At 38.0% G+C, this 22,110-nt stretch overlaps 1 protein-coding gene across 1 annotated transcript in view; it reads left to right on the forward strand.

Annotated features, from left to right (window-relative positions):
* Nucleotides 1-281: 281 nt before the first annotated feature.
* ACO1 (aconitase 1) overlaps nucleotides 282-22,110 on the forward strand; it is a 77,461-nt gene continuing 55,632 nt past the window's right edge. Inside the window, exon 1 of the mRNA XM_074280824.1 lies at nucleotides 282-419. The gene's annotated coding sequence lies outside the window, so the exon portion shown is untranslated. The remainder of the gene's footprint in view (nucleotides 420-22,110) is intronic.

A 22,110-nucleotide genomic window follows, 5' to 3' on the forward strand; every position in this document is an offset into this window, starting at 1 on the left:
CGGAGTCAGTCAGCTACGGGAGGTTACAGGGTCAGGCCACAGGGGGAGGATGAGGCGGAGGCTGAGGACAGGGGAGGAGGAAAGCAGAGGGAGGAGAATTGGAGGGCGGGCTGCTCGCCGGGCCGGCGTGCGGGCTCTAGTGGAAGCAGCTGACTCCCCGCCTTTCCCCCTCCTTTCCGTGTTAGCACACAGCCCGGGGGATCGGTGTAGCTCCCTCCCCTCCTTTCCTTTCTCCTTTTCGGCTCGTAGCGGCGGCGGCGGGAGCAGCAGCAGTCTAGGAAGAACCCCCGGGAAGCCAGCGATCCCAGCCGGTGCTGCCCGCGTCGTCAGTCTCCTCCGTATTTCTCCGCTTTGCCGGCCGCCCTTCACGCCGTGCCACGCCACGCCGCTCAGGCGAATCTCAGCCGCGCGGTCCCCTGGTGAGTTTCCCCGCTTCCATCTAGCTTGCCTCGGGCTTGGGCAGCGTGAGGGCACCGGCTCTACGGAGAACCTGGCGCATTCCTCCCGGAGTCTGGGACTGGCTACGTGGCTTCCCCAGAGTCTCTCTTGGGAAAGAGCGCTTTGGGCTGTCACCGAGGGAGGGTGTTAGGGAGCTATCTGCTGCTGGGGAGGGTCTAGGGCTTTGGGTGGGCCTTGCAGAGAGGGGGAGGGAAAATGGAGGGACTTAGGAACCTGCTGTTCCAGTGTTACTCGGGCCTGCCAGTACATCTCCTTCCCACATAACGGGGTGTTTATCTGCTTGGGACTTCGGGGTTGGAGGGTTTTTACGCTTTCTGAACGCCCTCCACCCCTATTGGCACTTTTCTTTCTCTTGCCGAATTTTTTGATCCGCTGGCCGTGACGGTTATGCTTTTTACGTTTCTTCACCGTAAAGTTTATGGATACTTATTTTTTTCTTCTATTTGGTTTTGTGGGTGGTGGTTGTTTTTAATGGGAAAGGGGAAATGACTGTAGTTTATATCTGTTATTCAAAAGCACGAGTGGTATTTGCAGATCCACTTAGATGATCTTCATTTCTTGCTTCTCTAACACTTTTTGCTTGAACTCTCCCCTCTCATAATGTCATTCCTGTTTGGTGAATTTCCTTTCGTTCAGACACTTTAAACAGACTGGAGGGAGGAGGAGTGCGGGACTTCTTGGTGAGAGGATTGGTCACATGCCCTCTGTTCCCACAGACTTTTACATAAAACCTAGACTGGAACAAAACCCAAAGGCAAATTGTGTCAGATTTAAAAAATGGAAAGGTGTCTTAATTGAGTAATAGGAACTTAGAAGTTTTTAATACTCTTCTACTCTCAGAAAAACTAACCTCTACGACGGAGGAAATTATCCAAAAGTTACTTCAACCTAGGGAAATGCTTGGGATTTTTTTTTCTTGAGGATGCCTGGTAATTTTGTACTTTTCCTATTTAAACTCAATGCACTAACCCAAACCAGCCGGACACTGTTAACCTCAAAGCTTGACCTCTTCTTTGAAAACTATGTACTCTATTCGTAGCTTAATAATAACCCCGATCCCAACTTAGAAAGACTTCCTTTCTCCCCATGTTGAAGAAAGCAGTTTATTTTTATGCCAAATAAAATTTTTTCTTCCTCCTCCCATTTTTCCAAATTATGCAACTAAGTATTGTGAGCGCTGGCAAATGGAACATTTAAATGTATGGGAAAATATCCAAGGGAATATAGGAGGCGAGTTGTATTGGAGCAGAGATCAAACAATTCAAAAACTTTTCAAACTGACTAAGAAAACGTGCACTTTGCCTTCCTTTCTTCTCAGCTTAACTGTCTTTAATCGTAAATTTTGAAATTGGTTAGTTGATGTCCTTAGGCTTTCAAAGTAAAGTTGATATTGTTGCCAATAGGCTATGGAGGTAATGTGCATTGTCTTCCTTTCTCCAACTACATTTTGAAGCTTTGAAAATGTTGGAAATATATTATCCAATTTTCCATTCCTCTTGTGGTCCATCATGCACCGCCTTTTACTGCCTTCTCATTAGCATTGTCCTGAATAGTTAGAGGAGTATGGAAACAAGGACAGAGTCTAGTGGATTGTCTGCTGACTCTAATTTCTAATCATATCTATGTACATTCATTCACAAGTATTTTTTCAGTATTTTTGTGGGGATGGTGGGGCTTGCTGGCATCCAAAAATAAGACAATCCTAAGATTGTAGAAAAGTTGAATTCTCTAAAATAGTGCTGTCTATGGGAAGAGGTTATACACCCACCCAGCCATTTTTCCTTGGGTGTTTTCCTGTAAATCTAAATACTTCATTTATCATTATTCATAAAAGTTAGTTGCACTACTGGGGGAGGGGAGGTAGCAAAAGTGTTTTATTTGGCATAAAAGTAAACAACTTTCCTCAGCATGAAAGGAAAAGGAAGTCTTTCTAAGTTGGGATCTTGATTATATCATTTATCTAGGAATATAGTGCATAGTTTTCAAAGGAGGTCAAGCTTTGAGGTTAACATTGTCCTTTTGGGGAAGTTCATCCACTTCAAATCGGAAAAGATAGAGATGTGTATATCTTTTATCTTTTGAACTTCCCTATGTGCTTCTTGAAAGCAGGGACTATGTTTTGCCTTTCTTTTCATTCTCAGGATTTAGCACAGTACCTGGAACTTGGAATACTGGTTGACTGTCTCTTGGGCAGGGATTGCTGTGATCTGACGGGCGATAATCCTGTTAAAATATGCATTTGCCTTTTCCTTTGAGAGTGACTCCTGAATTATATGTAAATGAAAGTGAGTGTAAATTGAAGTTCCCATTGCAACTTGTAGTGAGAGTTTCACTGCTTTTAAAATTTTAACCTTTCCTATTTGCCCTGTACTTAAAGTATTCTGAGCTTTCTGGCTTCAAATTGAAATCTGAATAGAAACTGGGATTTCCAAAGGAAACCACCTGGAGCAAAATTAAATAGATATTTACAAAATTCTTGTAGGAATACTAACATTTTTGTAATTTATAGCATTTTTAGGTGGAGTATTACTTTGTTATAGGCATTAGATTCTAGATCTCTTAATTGGGAGAGAGTAATACTAGCCTGTACAAAGTCTGCAGCTTCTATCTCCAAAGGGACCAGTTATATTTTTTTCTCCCCAGAGAAGCCTCTAAACAGTATGTACATGTATAATGATAGCACATTTCAATAGTTTGGCCAATAGAGAATTGGCCTCTCAGAGTCAGGAAGGGTAGGGTTCGCATTCTGCCTTCCAGGTTCTAATTCCGGGTAGATTAATCTTTCAATGCTGTAGACAATTCTTAAAGACTTAAAGAAGAGCTGATTAATCTGCAGTTTCCTGACTTTAGAATTCTTTATAAGATTTAGTCCTTATCCCGATAATCATTGTTATTATAATCATCAGTGTTATTGACTGATTATAACCCCAGGCTGCTAGATGGTACAATCAAAATTCATGAGTTCAAATCTGGCTTCAGCTACCTAATAGCCATGTCACCCTGGGCATTTCATTTTATCTCAGTTTCCTTTTATATAAAATGAACTGGACAGGGAAATGGCAAATTGCTCCAATATCTTTGCCAACAGAATCCCCAAACTGGGGTCATGAAGAGTTGCACACAGCAGCTCTATAACAACTTTACCCTTACCCTGACTAGCTTATTACCCTGGGAAAATAGGAAAACATATCTCGATTTTAAGCTATTTATTCACAATCAGTGATTGCTCACTTAGTATGTATTGATTGTTTGACAAGACTGTGGAGTTTGGCATTTTTTTACGTGAAAGTCTCTATGTCCCAAAGTGCTGGAACTCTATCTTTCCAGAAATCAGCAAGAGTCAGGATCACTAAACGTCTTTATTCTAGATCTTTACCTTCGCCTCCAACGCCCGGTCACGAGTGCAAGTGAGCTTGAGTTCCACCACCCAAGTTTCTCTTGCTCCTCCCACACACGTCACTTCCCCCTCTTTGTCCCACCAATCAAGTCAGCACAGAACAGCTGGGGAGGGTCAACCTTAAACAAGTTAATAGGGAACCGTCCAATTGGCAATTAGTCTCACGTGCTTCATCATCCAAGTGCATTGCTCAGTTCTAGCCCTTTACATCTCCCGCTTTCTTTTGCTTTAGACCACAGGAGGTCGCGCCATCCCTGACCTTTCAGGGAGATGAGAACCCCAAAAAGGACGTGATCACGCCCCCCCTGACTTCTCAGGAGGGGAGATGAAAGCACTAAAAAGGAGATAATCACACCCTCCCTGACATCTCAGGAAGGGAGATGAGAAGCACCAAAGAGAAGTGGGGATTTGCTAGCGGGTTTCTGGATTGAAGGGCCTTATTAGAGACAAGTATGCACAAACCCATCAGCATGGGAGTTATTACACAAGCACATAGCAATAACGCAGAGGCTATTAGTGGTGACTCTCCCCACAATCAGTGCAGACTCGATGTGGTGTAACAAACAGGAATTGTACATGCAAGTAGTGATATAACAAACAATATAAATCAACATGGTATTGTAAGAGATTTCCAGAAGTCCTAGAAGGAGGGTATGTAGACACCAGACACACATACCCCTTCTTCAGCAACCAAGAAATAGTCCAAAACCAATCTATTGTCCATTGCTTCACTGTTAGGGAATCCAATGATCCCCACAAGTTTTTGAAATCCCACATCAGTCTTTTTATATGTTAGGGAATCCAATGATCCCCACAAGTTTTTGAAGTCCAGCAACAGTCTTATGATGCCTCAGAGAATCCAATGATTCCTGAGGACTTTTCAGTCCTACAATAGTCTTATGATGCCTCAGAGAATCCAATGATTCCTGAGGACTTTTCAGTCCTACAATAGTCTTATGATGCCTCAGAGAATCCAATGATTCCTGAGGACTTTCAGTCCTACAATAGTTTTATGATGTCTCAGAGAATCCAATGATTCCTGAGGACTTTCAGTCCTACAATAGTCTTATGATGTCTCAGAGAATCCAATGATTCCTGAGGACTTTCAGTCCTACAATAGTCTTATGATGTCTCAGAGAATCCAATGATTCCTGAGACTTTCAAGTCCTACAATAGTCTTATGATGTCTCAGAGAATCCAATGATTCCTGAGACTTTCAAGTCCTACAATAGTCTTATGATGTCTCAGAGAATCCAATGATTTCTGAGGATTTTCAAGTCCAACAGTTTTTGATGTCCATGGGTCAAACGCCATAACTGCCAGGTTCTTTCAGTGGTGGGCACAGTCAGCAACGGAACCACCCGATGTTTCTTGGGCCTTCTCCTTCGTTTCAAGGGTCTGCTCTGTCTCTCTCCGATGGACAAGGCGAATACGGCTCGTTGGCACCCATCTGATTCCTTCTCCATCTGTAGAGATACAAGCAAACCCTCTCCCCCAAGCAGTTAACCTATCTGGTCCCTTCCATTCACCACTTTCTGGGTCTCTCCACATCACTTGGCGATTATCTAAAGACAGTGGAGCTGCTCGCACTGGACACTGCCCTTCCGGTGAGTTATAAAACCTGTCTGCTGGAGCCAGTGCATCTTTGTCAAAAATTAAAAAATTAATGGTATAGAGAACTAAATTTAGAAGTTCTCTAGGGTTACCCGTGGCTCCCCCTTTCTTTTGTTTTTGGAGGAGTGTCTTAATATCTCTGTTTCTTCTCTCTACTATTGCCTGCCCTTGAGGATTAAAGGGTATGCCCGTGGTGTGTAAAATCTTATACTGTGCACAAAAGTGTGTAAAATGTTTAGATGTATATGCAGGTCCATTGTCTGTTTTTATTGCTTGTGGCACGCCCATAATTGCAAATGCTTGTATAAGGAATTCAGTGACCACTCGGGCTGTCTCTTTTGCTGCTGGTATTGCAAATGTGAATCCTGAAAAGGTGTCTACCACGACATGGATAAAAGATAGACGACCAAAAGATTTATAATGGGTCACATCCATTTGCCAAATTTCATTAGGTCTCAAACCACGAGGGTTCTTCCCTGGAGGGAGTGTAGGAGCATGGAAAGGAAGGCAAGCTGTACAGGCTTTTACTATGCTCCTAGCTTCTTCTCTTGTTATTCCAAACTGCAAACGTAAAGCTCGGGCAGCCTGATGATATTTAGAATGAGACTCTTGTGCTTCTTGAAATAAAGGAGTACTGGCCAGCATGGTTAGAAGGCTATCTGCCTTTGAATTACCATCAAAAATAGGACCTGGAAGTCCACTATGGGAATGGACATGCAAAATATAAATCTTACCTGGATGCTTTCTCACTTGCTCTTGAAGCTCTTTAAAGAGCTGATATATATTGGAGGCTACAAATTTTATTTGGGCTGTGGCAATTCTTTGAACCACACCTACTGAATAGGCTGAATCAGATATTATATTTATGTCTCCCGGATAATAAGCAAGAGCTAGAATGATTGCATACAATTCATTCTGCTGAGTGGACTGAAAAGGAGTTCTGATTACTCTCTTTATAGTTAAGTCACGAGAATACACAGCGCAAATATTATGTTTGGATGCATCTGTAAAGATAGTTGGTCCTTTAAGAGGAACTTTAGAAACCTTTTCTTCAAGAATCCATTGCCAATTATGCAGCAGTCTGGTTATCTTTAATGGAGACCCGTGTGCAAAATTTGGAGCCATGGCTAATAAAATTTGCCACTCTGGGATGGTTTCGCAGCACACATTAACTTGTGCATTAGTATAAAAGGTATATATCTTATCAGGTCTTGTCCCAGATAATTGTACTGCTCGTTTAATGGCCTTTAATAAAATTCTAGCCACAAGCACTGGGTAAGGAATAAGGCTTTGTTCTGGTTGTGCTGGGAGGTTCACCCACTCTATCACACTGTCTCCTTGATGAAGGACTGCTGTGGGGGCCTCTTGTGTAGCAAAAACTGATATTTCCAAGGGTTTTTGAGTGACTCTTTCAACCACATTGGATAAAGCCAGTTCAACTTGTCTCAAAGCCTCTTGAGCTTCTTTTGTAAGCTGGCGTGGTGAATTTAAAGCACTGTCTCCCCTTAAAATGTCATATAATGGTTGCAATTGACAGGTAGTCAAGCCTAGCACGGGACGCATCCATTGGATATCTCCTATCAATTTCTGGAAGTCATTTAAGGTGTTTAGCTTCTCTGTTCTTAAGGAGAGTTTTTGTACTGTAAGCACCTTAGGATATACTTCATATCCTAAATATTGAAAAGGAGCATGTCTTTGAATCTTTTCTGGAGCTATGTGCAATTTATAATTCCTTAGTGTTTCTATGGTTTTTTGTAGACATGCTTCTAACATTTGTTCCTCAGGTGCACATCCCAATATATCATCCATGTAATGTAATAACATTACTTTTGGAAATGCTTTTCTTACTGGAGTAAGAGCAGCAGCAACATACATTTGACACATAGTAGGGCTGTTTTTCATTCCCTGTGGCAAAACTGTCCATTCATATCTTTTATAAGGCTCAGCTAAGTTAACGCTGGGCACTGAAAAGGCAAATCTTTTCATATCCTCCTTATCTAGAGGGATAGAATAGAAACAATCCTTAATGTCTATAACCCACAGAGGCCATTCTCTAGGCAACTGAGTAGGAGATGGAAGTCCAGGTTGAAGAGTTCCCATAGTTTCCATCTGTTCATTTACCTTTCTTAAATCAGTCAACATCCTCCATTTTCCAGATTTCTTTTTTACAACAAATACTGGGGAATTCCAAGGACTTAGAGAAGGTTGTAAGTGTCCTTGATCAAGTTGTTCCTGTACTATATCTAGTAAGGCCTGAATTTTATTGTTATCTAAGGGCCACTGTTCTATCCACACTGGTGTATCAGTTTTCCATTGGATAGGAACAGGTGAAAGTGTTGGCAGGCCTTCAACAGCAGCCCTGCCTAAAAAACCGAAGTACTCATTTTTAACCCTAATTGTTGTAAAATGTCTCTTCCCCACAGATTGATGGGGATTTTTTCAACTATAAAAGGAGTAAAAACTCCTGTTTCACCTTCAAATACCCATCTTAAAGGGGTAGCACTAACTTCAGCTGCTATTGATCCTCCTACCCCAGACATGTAGGTGTCTGCCTTAGTCTTTGGCCAGTGACTGGGCCAGTTGGCACCTCTAATGACTGTGCGATCTGCACCTGTGTCCACCAGTCCTTCTAATGCTATGCCATTTATATAGATGGTGAGCATAGGTCGGTCAGCTGTCACAGCTGCTGTCCAGTATATTCCTGGGTTTTTCTGCTTGGAGTCCGAACATGGGTGACTGTCACCAGGTTGCTTATTAGGAGTCTGTATCAATAAACCCGATGCTACTACTTCCCCTGGTTGATAAGTCACACATTGTCTCCCTGTGTTAGTGACTGGGATATTATCTACACATTCCCCAGTTTCCCACATCAGTGTATGAATGAACACTGTCTTGTAAGTACTCTCAGGAGGTGAAATGGTCAAGCCTACTGTGCCTGGAGGCAAGGGATCCATAGGTTGGAGAGGAACAGATTTCACCTCTCCAGGGGGTATCTCAATTGTCCCAGCTGCATACAACTCTATCCTCCCTAATTGTAGTCCCTTTCTCCCATCATGTTGCTTCCTGGATGACTGATTGTGTAATCCCTTTCTCCCCTCAGATGGCTTCCTTGCTGATTGGTCATGTCTGGGTATTGGACTTGGAGGCACTCTCTGGGTGTGGCATCGGCTGCCATCATGCCCCAAGTGTTTTTTGCTTGGGGCCCTGGAGCTGGGCCCCTCATCCCGTTTCCCTGAATCAGTCTACACTCTGAGGCCCAATGGAGTCCTCTGTTGCATTTTGGACATGGGGTTTTGGGTCTTGTTCTCCCAGCCTGTCTTCTCACTCTGTCTCTGTGCCAACATTGAGCTTTCAAATGGCCTACTTTACCGCATTGAAAGCATTGACGAGTCTCTCGGGAAACCCCTTGCCAAAAGGGATCCTGTCTCCCCATGTTGGGATCTTGGGAAGTCTGCACCATAGCCTGGCTATAAAAGGTATTTGTGCCCATTGCGGCACAGCGTCTTATGATCTCCTCTAAAGGAGCATCCTTACGTAGTCCTAGTATAATCCTTCTACAAACCTCATTGGCATTGTCTCTAGCAAGTTGCCTCACCAAAGTGTCTGTTACTTCATTTTCACCATTTGCCTGTATGACAGCTGTCTGCAAACGTGCCACAAAATCAGCAAAAGGTTCATTTGGTCCCTGTACAATTTTTGTGTAGGTCTCACCCTTGTAGTTTTTACTGGGGAGAGAAGCCCATGCTTTGATAGCAGCAGCAGAAATTTGCTCAAATGCTGTTATGGAGTAATTAATCTGTACCAAAGCGTCTGCATAAGAACCTATACCCATTAGTAGGTCATAGGTGATGGAAGTATTAGCTGCATTTTGACTATTTTGTTGGGCTTGAATTCTACAGAGCTCAGTAAATTCAGAAAGCCACAACAAATTTTGTCCAGGTTCTAAGCACACTTTTGCAATGACTTTCCAGTCACTAGGGGTTAAGGTTTCATAAGCCAAATTGTGTATTAACATTTTAACATAATCTGATGTAGCCCCAAAGACAGTGCAAGATTTTTTCAGGTTTTTAAGGACATCCATATTAAAAGGAGCATATCTTCTACTCTCTTGACCTGCAGAATTACGCTGTTGAATCACGGGAAAAATTTGAAGTTTGAAATCATTATCTACTTCTTTTCCATTTTCAATTGCTTCAATAAGCCCTCTTTCTAATCTAGTTACAGGAGTGGGCAGTTGTTGGGAGGGGGGGCTCTGTGTGGGAGGAGGGGGGGGCGCTGATGAGGTCACCGCCCCTCCTACTACTCCTCCTCCCTCCGTCCCTGAAGGTGGAGTGGATGTGGGCTGATCAATAATCTGCTCTCTAGGTGGGGTTGAAATTTCTTCAGGACAATCAGAGTCTACACCCTCAGATTCCTCATTCAAATCCCCTTGCCCTCTGGCAATGTCCTGAGTTTGCCTATCTTCTATCTTTTGTTCCTCACGCTTCCTTCTCTGAGCCTTTTTAGAACTCTTCCTTCTTCTAAACTCTTCTTGATAGCTTAAGTCTAATAGAATCAAGTTGTATAGGTAAAATACCTCTGGGAAAATTTGACAATTCCCATTTTTTGAGTAAAATTCTTTCATTTCAAGTCCCACTAGCTTCCATTTATCTATACGTAGTTTTTCTTCATTTAAGAACCAAGGGGACGTGCGAATCAATGAGTGTATGAGATTATTCATTTGTGGGATGGGAACAAGTAAACTTTTCTCATCAATTATCTTAATTATATCCTCTATAGCATTGCTAGATGAGGCAGGGGCTGGGGTTGGAGCAGGGTCAGCTGAGGCCCAGGATTTACCTAACATCTGCCCCATCTCAGTTACTAGAGATTGCTGATTTAGTCCTTAACAAGGTAAGTTCCTTATTTCTATTAGAATACTCACCTAATCTCCTGGTCACAGGAGGACTTCGGTGGAAGTAGGGTGCCAGCCACACGTTGGACGCCAAATGCTGGAACTCTATCTTTCCAGAAATCAGCAAGAGTCAGGATCACTAAACGTCTTTATTCTAGATCTTTACCTTCGCCTCCAACGCCCGGTCACGAGTGCAAGTGAGCTTGAGTTCCACCACCCAAGTTTCTCTTGCTCCTCCCACACACGTCACTTCCCCCTCTTTGTCCCACCAATCAAGTCAGCACAGAACAGCTGGGGAGGGTCAACCTTAAACAAGTTAATAGGGAACCGTCCAATTGGCAATTAGTCTCACGTGCTTCATCATCCAAGTGCATTGCTCAGTTCTAGCCCTTTACACCAAAGTATTGTGTAAGCACATGCTTATAGATCAATATCCTTTGGAGCATCTAGATGATACTAAGATTGTGAGGACCTTTCCTCATAGTTTGTACTGGTTAAACAAAGAAACAAAACATTCGTTCTGAAAATGGTTTTCAGTAATTGTAATGAATTTTAAAATGGGAAGCAAGCCTTTTGTTTCTTAAATTATACACTTTTAACATTTTAGACTTATTTTGAGGCTGAAATCAAAAATAAGCTACTGATATTTTTCTGTTATTTTTATAACAAAGTTAGGAAACATCCCAGATTTTAAATATGTACATCTGGCTAAATAATAACTAGCATTTTGAGGTTTGTAAAGTTTTTACAAATATCATCTCATTTGACCCTGACAATACCATTGGGAGGTATTGTTGTAATAATCCCAACTTTACAAAAGAGGAAACTTACTTAACCAGAGTCACACAGTTAACAAGTGACTGATACTAGATTAGAACTCAAGTCTTCATGACTCCAAGTCCACTTAGTCACTTCAGAATATGTACAAATGTTATCTGAACTTTGGTACACTCTACATGAGATCTTTGCCTTCAGTGACCACTGAATTAATTGACTATTAAAGGAACTGTTTCTTATATGGACAATACCACTAAAATCTTACTAAAAATAAAATCTGAAGACATAAAAGTTGCTTTCTTCAAAGTAGCATATATAAGAATTGACAGAGTTGATTTCATCATGTGTCTAAGGACAAGCAACATTTTTTTGAATATTTTGTTATTTGACTTTGTTGTAAAGAGACCAGAAATAGAAGCCATATAAAGGACTTGACAGAATTCTATAAATTAAGTATTTATTAGCTCTATGACCCTGGATAAGTGATTTAATGTCTACCTCAGTGTTCTCATCTGTAAAATGAAGATAATACATGTAGAACCTTCCTCAAAGAGTTGTGTTTAGGCTGTAATGAGATAAATTATGCAAAGAGTTTCACAATTTAAAAAAAAATTCCTTATATATGCCAGTTATTGTTCTCCCATTTATTAATGGTGGCTTCAATCTCAAGATCGGCAGAGTGAAGAGATCTAAAGAAAAATATGTTGCAAGAAGTAATATGACATTAAGAAATAAAAGGCCAGAAGCTTATAGATTACTTAAAAGCAATGTAATTAGATCTTTATCATAGTTAGAGCAAAGGTCAAAGTTAACATCATATTAGAAAAAGATAAAAAGAAAGTACTTCTTGAAAATACATTAACTCTAAGGCAACCTATTAAAACAAAATTTTGATGCTAGAAAATCCGAAATAGATAAAAGACATTAATCCTGATTGTCACCCTTTTAAAAATAAGTTTAGCAAATAAAAAGCAGTTAACACAATGAGAAGACCAAATCCATACTGAAATTATCAACCAATAGATTTTTTTTTCCTCTTTGCCAAGTAGGGAAAGGTAGCTCTTGAAGATAGCATTAGTTTAGAATACAAACTGCTTTGCAAAAGTATTCCATTAGGAGGACAGAAGAAATAGCAAAAATCAATTGAGGTGAAAATGAGAAAGCTACTTAAATTGTATCACTTACAGATGAAACTACAAAGAAGAAAAAATACTTCTGAAATGGATCAGTACAAGTGGAAGTATTACATTTGAATTCTAATGCCTTAGTGTTATATAAGGAAGCTCAATTGTTTTCATTTGTGTCTGATTCTTTGTAACCTCATTTGATGTTTTTCTTGGTAAAGTTACTGGAGTGGTTTGCCATTCATTTCTTTCTCTATTTTACAGATGAAGAAATTGAAGCAAGCCAAGATTAAATGATTTGTAAGATCTTAACCAGGGTTAAGTAACTACTAAGTGTTTGAGACCAGATTTGAATTCATGAAGATGAGTTTTTCTGACTCCAGGCCTGGCATACCATCCCCTGCACCATAAGCTGCATATAAGGAAGCAGAAATGACCAAATATAGGCAAAATTTGTGCTAGAGGAAAACAATTTTAAGACAGTACTCAATTTTCAAGATATCAGGGTTTTGTTGTTGTTGTTTTTTAAATACCTATGTGTCAGGCATTGTCTTAAGCTCAAAAATTTATTTAGCCATTCTCCATTGATGGGCATCCATTCAGTTTCTAGTTTCTGCCACTAGCAAAAGGGCTGCCACAAACATTTTTTGCATATGTGGGTCCCTTTAAGGGATTGACCTTTTTTTTTTTTTTTTTTTTTTTTAAATAATAGTTTTTATTTACCAGATATATGCATGGGTAATTTTACAACATTGACAATTGCCAAACCTTTTGTTCTAATTTTTCCCCTCCTTCCCCCGCCCCAGACGACAGATTGACCAATACATATTAAATATGTTAAAGTATAAATTAATATAATATACGTATACATGTCCAAACAGTTGTTTTGCTGTACAAAAAGAATCCGACTTTGAAATAGTGTACAATTATCCTGTGAAAGAAATCCAAAATGCAGGCGGACAAAAATAGAGGAATTGGGAATTCTATGTAGTGATTCATAGTCATCTCCCAGAGTTCTTTCGCTGGGTGTAGCTTGTTCAGTTCATTACTGCTCTCTTGGAACTGATTTGGTTCATCTCATTGTTGAAAATGGCCACATCCATCAGAATTGATCATCATATACTATTGTTGTTGAAGTATACAACAATCTTCTGGTCCTGCTCATTTCACTCAGCATCAGTTCATGTAAGTCTCTCCAGGCCTTTCTGAAATCATCCTGTTGGTCATTTCTTACAGAACAATAATATTCCATAATATTCATATACCACAATTTATTCAGCCATTCTCCAATTGATGGGTATCCACTTAGTTTCCAGTTTCTGGCCACTATAAACAGGGCTGCCACAAGCATTCTTGCACATACAGGTCCCTTTCCCTTCTTTAGGATTTCTTTAGGATATAAGCCCAGTAGTAACTGCTGGGTCAAAGGATATGCACAGTTTGATAACTTTTTGAGCATAGTTCCAAATTGCTCTCCAGAATGCCTGAATGTATTCACAATGCCACCAACAATGTATCAGTGTAAAGGATTGACTTTGAGGACAGGAAGTGTAATAGGACCTGAACTGGAATTTAAAAAGCAGCAATCAAAAAGATACTAGTTGAGAGTTCTATAAAGAGGCAGTTGTAGTGATAGGCAGAGAAATTACTGTCCAAGGTATCGGGAATTCTAGTACAAAGAACAAAATAATCTATCAATAAATACTGATGCAAATGCTTCCTTTCAAATTTGTTAGTCAATTAGTCAATAAACATTTATCTTCACCTATCAAATCTCCATCAGACTGGTTTGGTCTATTAATAAATCACATATTATTAATGAAAATGAGAAGGAAATTGTTAATTCCTCCAAGTAGATCCTATCCTCATAGTCACATAGTTAATTAGGTTAAAAGATGTAGAAAGTACAAAATTCTACTTTTCTTTTTTGTTTGGTCTTTTATTTCCTTTTCTGTAGTAAAAGTAAAAAACTACAAGAAAAGAAGTGGTTTGGGAGTATTAAGGGAAAAAATAAATTTATGCATTTGATAACTAATGGAAGAAAATATGTAAAGATCATCTTTTTAGATTCTAAGCTTCTGGAACTTAAGTACTGTGTATTCTTTCAATGAGTGTAATGTTGAGTGCCATGCACATTATAAGTATTCAGGAAAAACAAATTGCTTGTTATAGATAATACAGAGACACTAATCTGGAAAAATGAATACACAGTACCTAATTTCATATTGATGTATGCAGCTGTAGTATAATCTTCAGTTGCATTTCATGATTGACCTACCATGTCCACAGCATTCTGCTAATAACATAAAATTAAAGTTTTCCCTGAAAATAATTAGATGATGATGAAATTTTTAAAACAAATGTAACTTTGTTTTGTGTACCAGAGGAATAGTGCCAATGCTATGATACAACAGTCCATAATTAACTCTGACTATAGTTCCTTGAAGTAACTGTGTATGCTTTTGTGGAGAAGATTTTAAATTTTTAAAAGAACAGAAAAGCAAGAAAATAGTTTCCCAGGGAAAAAAATCATGCCTATTGTTGAACATCCCTTTAGCAATAGAAATAACAGCCTTTATTGCTAAGCAGGCTTCTAAAAATTAAATAAGTTAATTTTAAGAAGAAAATCTGAAAGTAACCCAAAGATTTATTGCTATGAAAATGAACTTAGATGTAAAGTTTTCTGCTTGAAATTAGTTTGATATTAAAAATTGAACGTGTAAATTAAAATGTTAAAAAACTGACATTTTCATTGACACTATTGATCAAACTCTTGAGCTTCATTTTCATCAGCTATCTCATTGCTAAAATGTGGATAAGTATGAGGTTTAAGGTAACAATAAGTTTAATAATAATAATAAGAGTGACCTATAACTTCAAAAAGTAACAAGACAAGATAGGGAAATGATAGTCATTCAGGACATCTTCTTTCCATTGCTATATTAAGTCGAGATGTTGACCAGAATAGTATATTAGACAGTAAGTCAAAAGACAATTGAGCTAAAATTTTGGTGTATTGGAATAAAGAAACAAAATAGCTTCTTTCTGTATTATTTAGGACAGAACTTATTGTAAAAAAAAAAAAAAAAAAATACTGGAAATATTCTTCCTTTCTTCAGAAGGATCATACTAGTAGTATAGGGATTCTTAACCTGGAGTCTATGGATACACTTCGAAGGATCCATACTTATTAGATGAGAAAAAAATATTATATTCTTATTTTCACTAACTTCTAACTAAAATTTGGCATTTCCTTCTATTTTGAATGTAGACAACAAAATATCATTCTAAGGTGGTTTTCTTAGGCTTCCCCAGACTGCCACAAGCCAGCTGAACTCACACATAGATAGCCTTAGCCCTTGAACTTCATCCTGAAGTACTAGAATGAAATACATCAAAAAATGCCTATAAGTAGCATCAAGTCCATAGCTGCCAATTTCTAAGTCCCATAAACACAAGCTTTGGTATATTTGGGATTTAGACTCTGTAAGAGATTGCTCTGGAACTTAAGTGGATATGGGCTCTCTTTGGCACAGATACAGTATCTTTGAGGCTCGGAATCAATAGTGGTTGTGAGACCCTTTTTAATGTTCTTACCCCATATTATATTTCCAACTGTGAATTTTGGTGTTCAGTCATTTCAGTCACATCTGATTTTTTTGTGTCCCCATTTGGGGTTTTCTTGGCAAAGATACTGCACTGGTTTGCCATCTCCTCCTTCAGCTCAGGATCATACAGCTAGCAAGTCTTGAGGCCAGATTTGAAGTCAAAAAGATAACTCTTTCTGACTACCTAGCTACAACAGCTATGGATATCTAAGATTAGTGCTTACTTGCTGAATATGTCCTATACTTTCCTTTGTCAACAAATTTGCTCAAGCTAAGTCTTTTTTTCCCCCAATCTTTATTTTAAACTCTGATCCTTTGTGAAATCTTTCTGGAATGCCTCCAATTCCAATAAGGTGTTATACTGATTATCAACAAACCTCCTTAGCACTTAATACTTAATCTTTGAGACAGAAACTATTCAATTTTTTCTTTGTACCCTCACTCCATCATACATAGTAAGTAGTTATGTTTTCTGTTACTGCTTTGTGCATATAATTACTTGATTTAAAAAGTTTGAGAAACATAGTTTAATCCTTTATTAATTTGATCATTTAATTTTAATTTCATTTAATCATTTTATTAATAAAACTATACATTTATTAATAAAGTGATGGTCATTTGACTGTCTCTCTTAGACCAGAGACCCCTCAAGGTTGTAGCCTCACAGTTTATATGCCCTCTGAAGAGTAGGAATGCCATAGATGAAGCAGTCAACTCTAATTGGTTAACATAATGGGAAGTGGGCTATATTTAAAAAAGGGTTTTAAGGTATTTGACGCCTTTCAAAGAGACATCAATTTCCATGTCACCTAACTTGTCAAAACAGAGAATTAACATTTCCCCAGACTGAGCAATCACAATGATTGGGGAATACACCCCATAACTCAAAGATAGAATATCTTTTACTATCTGATTAGATATTGACCTGGGTCAATATCTAATCTTTGAGATTTCCCACACTGGGAAAACCTTAGTTCTGGTTTATTAGTTATTAAATACGAGAGAAAATATGTCTTTCTCATAATTTATGCCTCCCTTTTCCTATTCCATGTCCATAATGTCTAAAAATCTTTTGCACAAAGGGCCTTCTCAGTAGGTATTAGCATGGATTCCTGAAAGGAATAAAGTGTGTGTGTGTGTGTGTGTGTGTGTGTGTGTGTGTGTGTGTGTGTGTGTGAAGTATACTTTATGTAGTCCTGAATAACTAGGTGAAGTTGGCAGAGAAAGTCTGAAGTATTGATAGAATTATTCCCTGAGGCAAGCAGGAAAGTGCAATAATAAGAATCAGCTCAACCCTATAGTCCTAGCCCCTCTGCAGGTCTTGGGTAACCCCACCTTACTGTATTCAATCAGGAAGCTAAATTAAATGTCAAATCCCCGAGGTTAAGCCATCTTTGCCAAGTTCCTTTTAGCCTGCCATGGTGTTCTGCTTTATGGTGTCTTTCCTCTCATCCCCTCCCACATGCTGTTTTTCTCATGCTATAGCTAATTCACTCTTTTAGGGTACTAATTCTTCTATGGATTTAGTCTACCAGTTAATGGCATATTCCCACCTCATGGTGTATTCCCTTTTTCCTGGTTAATTGTGAGTTCCATTGGGGAACTTATCTTTTCCATTGTTATTTATTAAAACCCCTTTCCTTGCTAACTATATGCTCTCCCAAATCTATTTCATATTTACTACTCCTGGTATCTATTGTGTCTCTTTATTTTGTCTGTAACCTCTAATCATAAATAAATCTATCTGCCTTTTGGCAAAAAGAAAGACCATTGTGAATTCATCCCATGACTGAACCCCAACATTTAGTGCCACTTGCTCTCATGAATCACCATCATTTGATGTTGAACATCAGTCTCATCATACTGCAAGGATAATTTTTTTCTGTAGACTTCCCTTCATTATCCTGGCATTTAAGTACACTGATTTTCTTAGTGCAAAGAAGTTTTTTTTTTTTTTTTTTTTTTTTTTAATTTCTTAGGTGGCACTTGATCATTGTAGACCTATTCCCCTTCACTAATGCACTATCACTGGAAATGCCGACCTGATCAGTATCATTACAAAACATCCTTGGAAGACATTATTAACCAAACTTTGCTGCATTGTCATTGGTTTCTCCAAGATAGCTCTGGCTCTTTTTCCCCTTTCTGCTCCCAAAGGCTCCAACTCAGCTGTGTTCTTCTGGTCCTGAGGAACTAACCTGTAGGCTATTATGTCTCGTTTTTATCTAAAAAATGAAATGCATAAACATTTTTCCACTCCTATAGTCATCTTCCTTATGAGATAATGTATTTGTCAGGAAACCAGGTTTTAATTGCAAATCAGTGGCTTAATATAAAGAAGGGCTCTCTTTTTAAGCTCTCATGATATGTAGTTCAAATACACTGTGCACTGAACTCTGTACTCAAAAAAGTTGATACAAAAGTCAAATATACAGACATCAGGAGTACTTTCATAATAGAGTATGTCCTAAAAAGTTTAGAAAGACAAAAGCTCTTTAAGAATTTCTAAAAATTTTTGAGTTTTTTTTCTTTTCTACATTTTACAGGATTTCCATGGAGCCTTTTGACAGTTGGGTAAAGAATATAGACCTTTTTTCCCCTGCTTAATAGTGTTATTTTGCATGTAAAGATATAGTCTTCATTCACTTCTTTTTTGCTGAGGCAAATGGGGTTAAGTGACTTGCCCAGAGTCACACAGCTAGGAAGCATTAAGTGTCTGAGGCCAGATTTGAACTGAGATCCTCCTCACTTCAAAGCTGGTGCTCTTTCCTAGCTGTGGCACCTAGTTGCCCCTTCATTCACTTTTATAAGATTTTAAGTTCCAGAATTTTTTTTCTCCCTCCCCAAGACTGCAAGCATTTTGATATAGGTGTGCAATCATTTAAACATTTGCATATTAATCATGTTGTGAAAGAAAAATCAAAACAAAAAGGAAAACCATGAAAAAGAAAAAAAACAAAAAAATTTGCATTACAATCACCATAGTTCTTTCTCTGAATGTGGATGACATTTTCTATTTTAAGTCTATTGGAATTGTCTTGGATCATTGTATTGCCGATGTCAGATTAGGTGCAAGACACCCTTCCAAATCCAATTAACTAATCAGAGACATCATCAGGTACTTGGAGAAAACATTTATTTAATCCCTGCAGGGAGAGGCCCAGACACACCTGGGAGACATCCCAACTCCCACCATGTGCTCCTGGAACCTGACCAACTTCCACCTTGTTCAGGATTTTAAAAGACTCGAGCCTTCTCATTGGATAGACTGAAAGGACGTATTCATCCTTGACCAATAGTCACCAATGCTGGCTGCCTCCCACAGGTCATGTCACTTCCTACAACTTCCAGTATCTCAGGTTCAAAGTCCATTCCTCCAGAGAACAAATTCCCTCTCAAAGTCCCAAAGTTCTGGGAACAGGGATCATGTGACAATACAGAGAAATACTTCATCCAATCAGTCCCATTCACCTTTAATTTTTAGGATTTCCAATTTGATGTTTAATTGAGGATTTTTTTTTTTCTATACTCAACAAATATACAATTCATCTGCTCTTTATTTTATTGATGTAAATATTTAGAGATAATAAGTTTTCTTCTGATTACTGCTTTTGATGCATCCCATAAATTTGTTATTATCATTATCTAAGTATAATTTTTTATTACATGATGATATAAAAAGTATGTACTTAATTTTTCTGCCTTTAGTTATAAAGTTTTTAATGTCTTAATATATGGTCAGTTTTTGTAAAGGTACCATATTGTTGTGTTACGGGAGCGACCTACCAGTGGTTGCTGGAGGTCTAACTCAAACCTATAGAATGGTGCATCCTCATGTGAGAGGATGATGATACAAGGAGACTAAGAGGACTGACCTCTCTCCTCTTCCCTCTAATTTATTTCATCCCCAAGGAACTACTTCGTCAGCAAAGACTGCTTTGCAATTCCTTCAAGTGTTATGATCCACAGCTTCTGAGGCTTTCAGAGAATTGACTTGCCCTTTCACTTAGGCATGTCTTTAAAATCATGTACTGCTGAAAAAAAAGTTTATTTTTTTCTATTCCTATTTAGTTATGTTTAGATGTCTCATCATCTCTAGTTTATCTAAGATTCTTATTTATTTATTTTTTGGTTAGATTTATTTAGTTCTGAGAGAGAAATCCCCCATATTATTCATTTATTGTTTCCTTTAAAAATGTGAATGCTATTACTTTTGGTGCCTATATGTTTAGTATTGACATTATTTAATTATTTATGGTGCTTTTAACAATGTAGCTTCCCTATTTATCTTTTTTCATTAAAACTATTTTAGTTTTAATTTTGTCTGAAATCATAATTGTTATCCCTCATTTTTTTTAACATCATAATAAATTCTACTTTAGCCTTTTATTTTTACTCTATATGTGTCTCATTTTTCATTGTGTTTCTTGTAACAGCATATTGTTGGGTTCTAGTTTTTTTAATCTATTTTACTATCAGCTTCTGTTTTGTGGATAAGTTCATCCTATTTACATTCAGTTACAATTATTAATTGTGTATTTCCCGCCATCCAATTTTTCCTCAGTGTTTATCCTCTCTTTCTGTTTCCCTTTCCTAAAAAGCTTAATTTACTTCTGACCACTCTAATCAACATACACTTCTAAGAGGCCCCTCCTTATCCTATCCCCTTATCCTTCTATTTCTCTGTAAGTTAATAAGACATTTATTATGGCCTTTTAGTTGTATTGTTATTCTTTCTCTGATCCAGTTCCGAAAAGCTTGAATCTCTAATTAGTGACTGTGTTGGACTATACCTTTATTTAATCAAGCATCAGGAATTTTTCCTAAGGGATTTAATTTTTTTTTTTTTTTTTTTTTTTTTTTTTGGTAGGAATCACAAATGTAAATATGCCAGAATATTTGCCTGAAAGAGAATCTACACTCAGGGATTTGATCTCGAGAGAGATTATATCTTTTACCTAAAATAGGTGAATGAATATAATTTTCCACCATTCATATAAATAATGCAATCACATGATCGTACCTGGCATATAAGATTTTTTTTTTAATTAAAGTTTTTTTATTTTCAAAACATGCATGGATAATTTTCAACATTCACCCTTGCAAAACCTTGTATTCCAGATTTTTTACCTCTCTTCCCTCCACCCCATCCCTTAGATGGCAAGTAATCCAATGTATGTTAAACATGTGCAATTCTTCTACATATATTTCACAATTATTGTGCTGCATAAGATATATCAAATCAAAAAGAAAAAATGGGAAAGAAAACAAAAATGCATATAAGATATGGAGATTGGATGTTTGATTTATGTTTAACCTCCTTGTGCTTAAATATCCTAGACAAAGGTTTTGTTGACCCAGTCTCAGCCAGAATCCATTCCTTAGGCTTTTGTGTTTACTCTTTATTGATAAAGCTAGATACTTTGTATCTTATTTCCTCATCGGAACAGTAGGCTATGGCTGTGGGTATATTAAGAGCCTGAAAGGGAGGTTTCTCAATTACTGTGCCTTTGGTTAGGTCATGGCTACCAATTGAACACCCAACTCGGCCATCTCATAGATGCATGCTTTTGGTTCAGTCAGTATCACTTATTACATTTATATGGTAAACTGCATTCCAAGACCAACTAGGCATAGTAGGAACAAGGAACAAGAACATTTTTCATTATTTTTATGAATGTATGAATTTTGGATTGTCAGAAAATTTTATTTCCCTTTATGCATAGCATTCATTTTATTATAATTCTTTAAGATTTAGAGCTGGGAGGAGAGGTACCTTAATGGCAATATAACCCAAAATTTTCATTTAATGGATGAAGAAACTGAGTCCCAAAGAGGTAAAATTGCTAGTCTAAGGGCACAGTAAGAATAAGTGGGCAGTGTCAGCATTTTGAACCCAAATCCTCTTTCTTTCCTTTCACTGTCACTAAAGTCATATTTCTTTTTCTTTTATTTTCTTTTGTTTGTTTAATAGTATTTTATTTTTTCAAATATATATAAAGATGATTTTCAACATTTGTTTTTGTAAGACTGTTCCAAAATTTTCTCCCTTCCTCCCTTTTCTCATATTGGTTAAATATGTGCAATCCTTTTAAACATATTTCTATATTTCTCTTTTTGTACAAAAAAATTTGGATCAAAAAGAAAAAAAAAACCATGAGAAAGAAAAGGCATCCCCACACACACCTACACACACACACACAAAAGGTGAAAATATTATGCATTGATAGACATTAT

Source organism: Sminthopsis crassicaudata, chromosome 1 (genome assembly GCF_048593235.1).
Source record: "Sminthopsis crassicaudata isolate SCR6 chromosome 1, ASM4859323v1, whole genome shotgun sequence".
Taxonomy (NCBI): Eukaryota; Metazoa; Chordata; class Mammalia; order Dasyuromorphia; family Dasyuridae; genus Sminthopsis; species Sminthopsis crassicaudata.